The following is an 8,410-nucleotide window of genomic DNA, read 5'->3' as shown; positions in this document are numbered from 1 at the left end:
TGGGCTCTAATCCAAGGAAAGAGTCAAGAAAGTTCTTTATTCAAATTACTAAGAGGCACTCGAGAAATGGAGTAGGTTGAGTATGTCCAAATCACCCAACTTTTTCTAATTTTTCATAATTGTTTATTGTTTTGAATTGAATTATTGTTATATACTTGTATTAATTATCATCTTCTAGTTATTTCCAAAAAGTTTAATAACCACGAAAATTAAGCATATTTAAATAATTTTATTGTTAAAACCTTATTCAGCGGTGTTGTATTGTCATATCAATCCAACACACTCTCTCTATTCTTGGGTGTCTCTCTACATGTTGGGAGGACGTTTATCAGCATATCGAGGCCTTCACTTCGAAGGTCGATAGTCTGTTTGTCTAGGCTATTTTATTTTTCTTTTGTTTATTTTTGTGTTTATTTTTTGTCTTTTACCAGGACCAATTTATCGAAGCATCAAAATTTGGGTCGTGACACTTGCTTCATCTCTAGACCAAGTCACTTGGCTCGACATTATCTCTATTCTAGGCCAAGGTATGTCATACGGAATGTCGCATCTTATTTCGTCATCTTGGTTCTCATTAACATGGTCTGTGTATTGTGATGTCATCGCAAGTCTCGAGAAGTCATCGACAATCATAGCTTGGTCAGACATTTCTACTAAGAATCACCCCATGAGTTAACTTATCGTTGGAACATCTTAGACATCTATCCATCCGAGTTTTATTAGGCATGGACCCTCTTGTGTCTATACTAAGTCATTATGAAGACCATACCCAATAGTAAGTGTATTTATCTACCTCCGACACATGGACTAGAGTGCAATATAGACTCATTCTTGCTATCTAACACTATCCTTAAAAATCCAATTTTAAACGAATAACTAAAATTAGCATCAATAAATCATTAGTCGGTTATAAATAATCAATAAGAATAGTAATAATTATGGTGAGAGAAGTTATTTCTAAAACATACCAAAACAAAGCCATAGGAAGTTTCATATGTTATTTCTATTCCATCAAAATTTTCTTTAACAAATAATATAATAGGCAAGTTTGCAATGAAATACGTAGAGACTACGAATGGAGGGTAGAAGTTATGAACATGTATGCTCAATTCATATTTGTCCAACGGATTTAATCTGCTCATGCTAAAATTTTATATGGATTCGATGTACTTTTATCTTCAACAAGCGGTCCGACGTTCAATGCGGATCAAAGCATATGGTTGGCAACTTGGTTCATCATGCTTTTGCTTTAAGTTTACATGCAACTACATTGATCTTAGTAAATGGTGCTTTAGATGCAGTACTCATTATTCTTCTAAAAGACAATGGTTAGATATTTTTCTCTTAAATACGTGCATAATATTTGCTACCGTAAAAAAAAAATAATAAAAAATTTAAAACTTATCCGCTGCCGTAAAAGAAAAGAATAAGAGAGTTTTGGACATGATTCAATTATTTAAATTTCAATTTATTGAATCCATTAGAAATCAACTTGCAAATAATAAGGAGTGAAATTAACTTAGATGGGATATAATTCTTAAAAATGGAAAATAAAATAATTTTTAAAAGATTATAAAGTTTAAACAAATATATTAAAAAACAATTTATCTCTCAACAAATCAGAGTGGCGCAGCGGAAGCGTGGTGGGCCCATAACCCACAGGTCCCAGGATCGAAACCTGGCTCTGATAAGAGAAAGGCTTCCGATTTGTTTTTGTTCTCTATTATTATTCCGATTTGTTTTTGTTTTCTATTATTACACCCAATTGCGTGAGGTTCTAACTTTTTTTGGGCATTAAACGAATTGGGCCCGATTCAGAGGGTGTTAGGCCCATTGGATTTATCCGTTGGGCTTCGGTAATCTCCGCCTTTCGACCATACCAAAGAAAATAATAATAATAATAATAAATTTATAATAAATTGGGTGCAAAAGTTACCGCTGATATTTACTCTCTCAACCTTCTTTTTCAACCTTCTCTCTCTTTCCATTTCTTTCTTTTTTTTTCTTTTTTTTTTTACTAACCTTAAATTTACAATAAATTTGGCACAAAAGTAACGGGCCTTAGTTTTCTACTAACCTAAAGTCGCTATCATATACATGATGTAATCTCTTATGCAAAAATTTTATTTAAAACATCTTTATAGAACAATGTCATGAACTAACATGTTTAAGAACAGATTATTAAAGCAACACAAAAGAAAAATTAAATAAAACTAAGTAAATATCAAAAAATAACAACGGCCTATACTAATCTAAGGTCTAAGAATTTAAATACAGCGATTCTGTGCATGTGTCATAGTCTTTACTTGCAATGTCGTCGTCAGTCGTACATAGGTGCCTTGCCTTAGTCTAAAAAAATAGAAGTTGCATATATGACTTGAGTATTTTGAAAAATACTCAATAAGTGACCCATTATTGGGCATCACGGAATGCAAACACATTCAACTTATGATTAGGACCCTATCATTCAAAACCATCATAGAGATGCCCTCCCGTCTAGACAAATTGGATGTGTAGTACTTGCCTACACATGGCTCACAAGTGCGAGCCTGAGCCCACCAGACGGTTCATACACCCCCTAGGCCCATCATAGTTGGGTTAATTGGCTGTAGCCAGACGTTCGGAGGTACAACAAAACCTCAAGTATCATACAAGGCATGATCATCATCATTATAATGTACGCGCCTGTCGTTATCATCATAAAATGGATACAATATGCATGAGGTCACTGTAATCTTCATCTTAAATCATTCCTATGACACAACCCTATACATCCTTCACATATTACTTCTAAGTAACATGCATGCACAAACTTTCATACATTTATCATCGATAATATCATTTAAGTTGTGTGTCTGAAACTCTTCATCATAATATAACATGACATCTCGTACATGCATATCATCATAATATGAGATATCATCATAATACATCTTATATGATCATGTCATAATGCATCATCATCATCTTCTTCATTATCATCGTAATACATCAATTCACATCATCATATCATCATATCATCATATCATATAAATTCACATCATAACGTCATAACATCATCATATCATTTAAAGTCACACCATCATCATATTATATAAGCCTACATGACACGTGCAAGGGCCACTAGGTACGTGTCATCATACATAAGGCAAGTCTTCTGATTGAGTCGATAGAAATGTCATTTACTTGGTTGGTCTTAGCTGACATTCTCCCTAAACTCGAATACTTGATTTTGTCCTTCGAATTTGTTCCAAGTATTGTCTATGTGTTTCGCCCTATTAGAATATTCACCTAATTTCTTTAGCAATTAGCATTTCCTAACTTAATTCAACTTGAGATGGTAGGCCGCCTTGAGGTAATACTTTTCCATGAATTAATGGCTACGGTCGAGCCCTTAGAAGAAAAGGCCACAACTACTGGTGGCTTCAAGCATAGGGATAGCTCAACGGGCTTTGTTGCCCGAATGGAAGAACACATCAAGAGCTTAGAAAATTCCCAACAAGCGATCATTTAGATGGTCTCATATTTTTATGAATATTTGAGAGCAGTCGTTGGACTGGTAGTACTGAAGTGGGGGATTAAAGCACCTGATTAAACCTCACCATGAGAGCAGTGGGGAACCAAACCCCAACTAGGGGTGTAGTACAATTTAATAAGATAAAGGTCCCAGAGCCCAAGTCCTTCTATGGGGTTCAAGATCCCAAGGCTCTAAAGAACGTTATCTTCGACCTCGAATAGTACTTTCGAGCCACAAATATCGTGGCAGAAGAAGTGAAGGTCACGTTGGCAATAATGCATCTAGCCACGATGCAAAGTTGTGCTTGAGGTCCAAGTACATGGACATTCAAGATGGTCGATGTACTATGGACACTCAGGATAGCTTGAAACAAGAACTCTACTCTCAGTTATTCCTAGAGAATGCCGAGATAATTGCAAGAAGGATGTTAAGAGAGTTGTGGCATACTGGCAATATCCGAGACTACGTCAAGTAGTTTTATGAGCTTATGTTAGATATTCGTGATATGTCTGAGACAAACATGGTCTTCAGTTTTGTTGAGGGCCTGAAGCCATGGGCAAAAATCAAGCTCTACGAACAAAGAGTCGAGACCTTTTCACTGCCTATGCTACCACTGAATGACTGTTTGATCTGAGTATCGAACAACCCTAAGAGATAAGGCGAAATCAGACGTCTGCAAGTAATAGAAATGAGAATTACCAACCCAACTCCCCCAAAGGTGGGAGAAATGACAGACTCGAAGGCAGAGAAGAGGAATGCGAGTCCTCCCAATAAAGAGGTTGGACTTCGTGGTGGAGACCTTAAAGCCAGAACAATCATAGTTAAAGCCAAGGCTCTTCATCTTGTTTCACATGCAAAGGGGCCCATCAAGAATCAGAATGCTAACGGAAGGCAACAATATATGCCTTCCAAGAAAAACTTAGAGTAAATTTAGAAGCCGAGTATAAGACCGTAGAAACAAAAATACAGTTAACTGAGAATATTGAACACCCTAGCTTGAGATACTAAATTACTTGTCTACTCTCCAAAAGAGAATGGAAGAGACAGAAGAGCCAATGGAACGCGGTCTAATGTATGTTGATGTCTGGGTTAATAATAGAGTGGCCAGAAAAAATATTGTCGACTCTTGAGCCACCCACAACTTCATCACGGAGACCGAAGAAAAATATATGATTATTGTTAAGGATATTTGGTACTAAATTATAGTTTACCATATATATCATATTTGATATTTTATTAGACTGTTTAGTATTGCTTGTACATAATCGTGTTTATATGGAGGATGAGAATTTATGTATTTATGCTCCTAGAGCTTGATGAATGTTACTGTCCCGTTGAGCATGAGTGATTGTATGCATGATTGACACATTAGCTCCCTTGAGGAAATAAGTAGTAGAAACAATTTAAGTCTAGAATGATTGGGACTTATGATGGAATACTTCCAGTAGACCGAGCGTAAAAGAATCATGAGAGACAATCAGANCATGAGTGATTGTATGCATGATTGACACATTAGCTCCCTTGAGGAAATAAGTAGTAGAAACAATTTAAGTCTAGAATGATTGGGACTTATGATGGAATACTTCCAGTAGACCGAGCGTAAAAGAATCATGAGAGACAATCAGAGGGTAAGTCCTATAATGCTCAAGATTGCCAAAATACCCTAGTGCTTTGCTAACTTCCAGTATGATCGTTGCCTTCCATAGGTCGAATCCTTCACACAGGGTAGCCCAACTAAACTCTCTTGCTCAGGTTACACAAAACCTAAACGATCTGTCATCTAGCTCAACGGTACCAAACTAGAGGGGAAAAAGGGTGTGGAGACTCCTCGACGTCGCACTCACTGCTATCAACATATGTGGTACTTTTATTGTTTTTGGGGTTTCTGTGATGATCATCTAGATCTCTGGGGCAGTTTGAATCTTAATGAAGTTTCACATCTCCAGGTAATGCGATTCTGACGTCCAAGTCTGGATCAGTCTGGAGCACGACTTCTCACGCTCTGTTCATCTCTCACAAATCCAAAGCGCTCGACCTTTAGAGGCGTTCCATCTTGGGTCATAGTTTAGCCAAACTATCCCACACGCCCTAATCTAAGCTCATTCTACTCTTAATCCACTATGGAGAGAATCACACATTCAAACACCTTGAGCTAATGTATATTCAATCATGCAAGCAGACAAACAAATACTTAACAAGGTGATAACATCAATCAAGCCTCCGGATTGTAGATTTCACAAAGTCTCATCCTCCAACACACCATGATATTTGTACTAGTAGTGTAAAATGACACTAAGACAAAAACGATCTAACACATCCATTTTCACATACAAAAGCATATAATTGCACATTTATTCCACATTCCTAGGTAAAAGGCATACTACACTATTTGTTAGAGTCCAGTTTTGTAGCATGCATGAAAATCTAAGCAATTCCTACCAACATGGTAAACTTAATTATTAAAAATAGAAGAAAAAAATTATAAAATTTAAAACAAATAAAAAAAAATAATTATCAATAAATTAGAAAAGTGTGGTGTTTCATAACCATAGGTCCAAAATCAAATTTTGGTGGTGATATAAGAAAAAGGTTTCTAATTTGTTTTCTTTTTATTGATAATCCTTTTTTTATTCTTTAAAATCAATAAATAAATTTATAATGATTATTTATTCTCTCAACCTTTCTCTCTCATTCCATATATATATATATATATATATATATATATATTTTAACTAACCTTGTTTTAAAAAGTTAAATTTATACAAATTGGGTATGGAAAGTAATGACCTTCCTGAAGTCGTTACCATGGTAACACGGCAATATTCATTTAAAATATTTTCATAAAACAATGTTATGGACTTACTTGTTTAAGAAAAAGTCATTAAAGCAACCTAAAAGAAAAATTAAATAAAACAAAGAAAATATTAAAAAATGACAACACCCTATGCTAACCTAAGGTCTAAGAATTTAAATACAACTATCATGTACATGTGTCATGCTCTTTACTTGCAATGCTGTCATTAGCCGGGTGTCTTGCCTTTACCTGAAAAATAAAAGTAGCACACTGCTTGAGTGAGTATTTTAAGAAATACTCCGTAAGTGACTCCACTATTGGGGTAAGAGAATGTAAACACGTGCAATTCATGATTATGGACCGATCATTCAAAACCATTATAGAGGTAGCCTCTGCTCCATACAAATTGGATGTGCAGTACTTCCCTATACACGGCTCACAAGTGTGAGTGTGGCGGTTCATACACCCCCTGAGCCCATCATAGTCGGGCTAGTTGGTTGTAGTTGGACATCCGGAGGTACAACAAACCTTCGAGTATCATACAAGGCATGATCATCATCATGATCATAATAGTGTATGCGTCCGTACTCATCATCATAAAAATGGGAAGTAACCTGATGTAAATTAACATACAATATGCATGAGGTCCCTATCATTTTCATCTTAAATCATTCCTATGACACAACCCTATACATTCTTCACATATTATGTAATGACCCTAAATTTCTACTTACTTAAAGTTGCTACTAACGTCTCTTACTAAGCTCATATGCAGAATATAAGACTTAAAAAGACATCATTTATAGCATAAAATTCGAAGAAATTAAAACAACTTCATCTTTGAAAAATACTCCCATGGACTTACTTGTTCTAACAGTCTAGGAATTGCAAATAAAAATAAATATGAAATAATTTAAAAATATGAAATGCAAGGCAACCTATTCTAATAGTCTAAGAATTCAAATATCTTTCTATTCTATGCACATGCCATGGTTTCTGCTTGCAATGTTGACGTTAACTACACATGGATGTCTTGCCTTTACCATGAAAATGATGTGAAACACGACTTGAGTATTTTAAAGAATATTCAGAAAGTGACCCCACTATAGGGGCCATGCAAAAATGCGAACACTTGCAAAAGATGCTCTAGGGAACTATTTCTATCTCATCCTAAGGGTGAACTCTAGTCTGAACTAATTTTGGATGTGTAGTACTTCCCTACATACGACCCACACGTGTATGTGTGGATCCCCAGGCAGTTCGCACTCCGTGGATCCATTATCGTCGAGCTAGTTTTTCGTAGTGACATCTGGAGGTCAACAGACCCTTGGATGTCATGTTCAACATGATCACCATCATCATCATAACGTGCGCGTCCACACTCATCATTATAAAAGGGGAAGCATCCTGATGCTTATGTACACACAACATGCACGAGGTTTCTCTATTTCTCATCTTAAAACATCTTTTTGACACAACCCTAGTCTCATCTCTATCTTACTTCTAGTAATACATGCTCATTAGATATTTATGTTAATATCATTATTCGTCCTAGCCGATTTCTGACATGATGCAAGATGACATTTTCACATACAACATGCATAATATGGAAAACATCATCATATTATGAAAACAACGTCATGCATCATAATCGTCATAAATCGTCATCATAACACCATCAAATACATCATAATCATCAAGTATCATCATACATCATCATAAAGCTCATATACATCATCATAACTCATCATCATACAAAATCACATAATTAATATACGTCATCATACATCATCATACGTCATAGCTCATACACCATACATCAGAATTCATACAAGTTTCTCGTCTATCCTGTAGTAAGGCCACTTACTTGGTTGGCCTTAGCCAGCCTTCTCCCTCGTTTCAATAGCCTTAGCTCATGTTTCTCGAAAGCTATTCCAAATGTCGCTGGAATTCGTTTCCTATTAGATCGTGATCTTTCGTTAGTATTTCACAAATAATAATAATTCCAATTGGCATTTGTGAAATACGACATTAAAATAACCTCAATTACCTTCGTCAGGAGCAAAAGCAGGTTCAAGAGGGTCAGAATGATAGAAATT

At 35.7% G+C, this 8,410-nt stretch overlaps 1 non-coding gene across 1 annotated transcript; it reads left to right on the top strand.

Moving 5' to 3' along the window:
* The first annotated feature begins 1,618 nt into the window (after positions 1-1,618).
* On the top strand, positions 1,619-1,690 carry TRNAM-CAU. Its single transcript has one exon. It is a non-coding gene; the product is annotated as a tRNA-Met (tRNA).
* Positions 1,691-8,410: the final 6,720 nt, after the last annotated feature.

Source organism: Cucurbita pepo, chromosome LG15, assembly GCF_002806865.2.
Source record: "Cucurbita pepo subsp. pepo cultivar mu-cu-16 chromosome LG15, ASM280686v2, whole genome shotgun sequence".
NCBI lineage: Eukaryota > Viridiplantae > Streptophyta > Magnoliopsida > Cucurbitales > Cucurbitaceae > Cucurbita > Cucurbita pepo.
The sequence above is the reverse complement of the archived record's forward strand: the minus strand, read 5'-3'. Positions and strand labels throughout refer to the sequence as shown.